The sequence below is a fragment of the Schistosoma mansoni genome, assembly GCF_000237925.1.
Source record: "Schistosoma mansoni, WGS project CABG00000000 data, supercontig 0062, strain Puerto Rico, whole genome shotgun sequence".
In the NCBI taxonomy this organism is placed as follows: domain Eukaryota; kingdom Metazoa; phylum Platyhelminthes; class Trematoda; order Strigeidida; family Schistosomatidae; genus Schistosoma; species Schistosoma mansoni.
The window spans coordinates 196,797-200,629 of NW_017386029.1; positions in this window are offsets into that span (position 1 = coordinate 196,797).

The window sequence follows — 3,833 nt, forward strand, 5'->3', positions numbered from 1 at the left end:
CGTCCCATTGTGAGACTCCTCAGCAGTGCGCATCCACGATCCTGCCTCGCGAGATTCGAACCCAGAACCTATCAGTCTCGCGCGCGAGCGCTTAACCACTAGACCACTGAGCCGGCATCCAACGGTCCTGGGTTCGAATCTCGTGAGACGGGATCGTGGATGTGCAGTGCTGAGGAGTCTTACAATGGGACGGAACGGCCGTCCACTGCTTCCAGGTTTTCCATGGTGATCTAGCTTCAATTGACTCATGATTACAACTATATCAAATTACTAAAATCTCCACAAAACCCCCTTCTGATATTGGGAATAATTGAATTTTCGGTGGCGTGCAGAAATTTATTTCAAAACACTTTCCTTTTTATCTCTAAATCATCTCAGTTGGAAACGTACAAATATTCATCTTTCCATGTAATATGCATTATTATCATAGACAGTGACATAACAAACTGAGGTTATTGTTCATTAGGTGTTTAAAGTTAATCTGAATGGACAACTTGGTACAATGCTTGTCGAGATCAGTCAGCAAGGTGTAACTGATCAAATTGTATAAAAACTTCTTAATATTATGACTTTTCAGTTGAGGTACAAATAGCTGTGTGGTTATGTTTCTGAATACAAAACTGTATAATGTAGATCTGAGTATTTGAAAGATTGACATTTCCTTGAAGCTTATAGGTATGTTCCACTTATGACTGATGATCAGAACTAAAATGTAGGTTTAAATTTTTTCTGTCAAATGTCGTCTATCACTTACTTAATTACTTACTTACTTACGCCTGTTATTTCCAATGGAGCAAAGGCCGCCGAACAGCATTCTCAAACCCAATCTGTCCTGGGCCTCTCTTTCTAGTTCTATCCGATTCTTGTTCATTCTTCTCATGTCTGTCTCCATTTCTCGGCGTAATGTGTTCCTTGGTCTTCCTCTTCTCCTTTGGCCTTCAGGATTCCATGTGAGAGCTTGTCTTGTGACGCAGTTGTGTGATTTCCTCAAGGTGTGTTCTATCCACTTCCATCTATATATATATATATATATATATATATATATATATATATATATATATATATATATATATATATATATGGAATTCTATATTAAATTTCTCTGCTTATCAACTTTGTCTTTAAGTGCGACACCTAAAAGCCTTTGTGAAAGTTCTGTATAGTGTACTTTTAAGGAGTCATACATTAGGATGAAGTATTTACGCACTATCGCTAATAAAAACTAACTTCACAATGAATACTTTCACAAACTCCCTACTTCAGTATAGAATAAATGCACTATGGTTAGATCAGGAATCCATGGCAGGCGTTGAGTGCTATTTTGTGAATTTCCAACTGGATGTACTTTCATCTGAATGTTGATATTCTCGATTTCATTACTTTACACCCGAAACACCCTACACTTTACTCAATGAGTCTCTACCTAGATGTTAATAATTTATTATTTAAATGATTGTTATATTTTAATGACTTCATGTCAACACAAATACAAGTATATGTACAGTACAAGTTTAAAATTATACGATCATTAATTATTATTACTATCATTATTACTATTACTACCTAACATGGACTATTCTTTAACGACGTGTCCAAGCATGATTATTTTCATATTCCAATTACAAACCAGACTTAAGTGTCATAAAGAACAAACTGTTTCTAATTCATTAATGACAAGTTAGTCTGAATTCAATTTGTAGATGGAATTCATAATGATTGTCTCAAGGTATTTTACGGAGGTATGCTTGTCAATGAAGATAAAAACAAAACAAAAAAACAACCTGATTACTGATAAATAAAAGTATCTTGTCATCATCACCATCATCATAGATTGGCATTCATGATCTAAACATGGTTGATAACCTCCATTGGACATTATATATGTCAACCATATATATAGGCGAGGAATATCAATAAAGAAACTTGGATCATAGACAATTTTAGATCATTGTCAGTTTTATGATGTTGTTGAATGTAAGTCCATTAATAAATATGGACATATTTTGTATTGAATCTGTCTTATTAGATGTCATGTACTTCAATATTTTTATTTGAACTTTAGAGTTTGGTTAAGGATTGTCTGATCTTGTCTACGATATAGATATCTATTTATATGGTGCTCCCTTTTATTTTTACCTTTGATCGGTTTTCACATTGTCAAAGAGACTTTTATTGGATTGTCTATTTAACATGGTTGTTTTATCTGATTTTATATTATAATACTGATAGGTAATTGTTTTTAATGAATCAATCAAATTGTGTGCAACTGACTGTACATTATATTTTTTCTTCTATTTAAGCATGCAGAAAAAATTGACACAAATACAAGTATATATTGTTATGACAAATCATTTGCATATTATTTATTTGATATCAGAAAGGGTTTTGTGGATATTATAGTAATTTCAATAGTAGAGATCATGAACCAATTGAAGCTAGACCACCATGGGGAACCTGGAAACATTAGACGGCCATTTCGTCCTATTGTGGAACTCTTCAACAGTGCGCATCCACGATCCCGCCTCGCGAGATTATTTAATTATTATAAATGTAAACGAAATATAGATTGATCATGATTATAATGACTGTTTTAATAAACCTTTTAAAAGAAAACATTTTACAGACTGTAATTCAAACAACATTTAATAGATGTGTAACTAAACGAAGACTTCAGTAAATTGATTGAATAATATGTTACTCACTTTCTTTATTTCTTTCTCATTATCCATCTTATTACGCAACTCCGCCTGTAACTCCCCTGGGGGCTACTGACGGCCCCGAGCCTGAATAAAGGAGGAGGGTTGGGCGTGGGGTTAGCGACCCCATCCCGTAGAAAACTAACTCGCTAAAAAGACGCTAACCAGAAAAAAAGTATCTTATTTCGTAGTGAGTGTAGGGGATCTTATTTTTAGATTTTTTAGATTTTTATGTCATTTTCTAATGTTATTGGTAAGTTGCTATGTAATTGCTCACTGAATCGATTTTACAGATAACGATTACCATCTCAATCAAATTCATCATTTAGCTTATGGTTATTACTAACTACTTAGGTCACTGTTTGACTATTCTGATTTTTCGGAAGAGGGTTTGTAGAGATTTTAGCAATTTTATAGTTGAAAACATGAGTCAATTGAAGCTAGACCATCATGCAAAACCTCGAAGCAGTAGATGGCCGTTTCGTCCTATGGTAGGACTCCTCAGCAGTGAGCATCCATGATCCCGACTCACGAGATTCGAACCCAGGCCTTATCAGTCTCGCGCGCGAGCGCTTGATCACTGAGCCGATATCCAAAGAATAGTTCTGCGTCAGTAAAACCATTCAATATATTAATATATTATGTATAAAACTAATACAGGTGGATCGAGTAAATGACCTTATAATAACACTACTACTACTACTACTAATGATAATAATAATAATAATAATAATGTCAAAAAGAAAATCTAAAAACACCGCTGTTCGAGAATGAGTTAAGATCCCATCAATGGTTCCACATTACCACAAAATTAGAAATTTTAGATTTTAATTCAGGGACTCACTGGTAAAAATTTTAGATTTAACCTGTGTAGGGTGATTGGTTCATATTATGTTGAGTTGTAATAAACTGAAACAATACACTTATCAAATAATTCTTGATTTTCAATGGTTCTTTATTTGATTTCATTTCATAATCAATGGTAACTTCAAATCAAACCATTACCTACAAGCGATCAGATGAAATCGAATACTTTTTATTTACATATCACAATTTAGTTATTTCTTGATAACAATAAACCGTAAAATAAATATCAGACGGGGTTTTGTGGATATTATAGTAATTTTCATAGTTGAG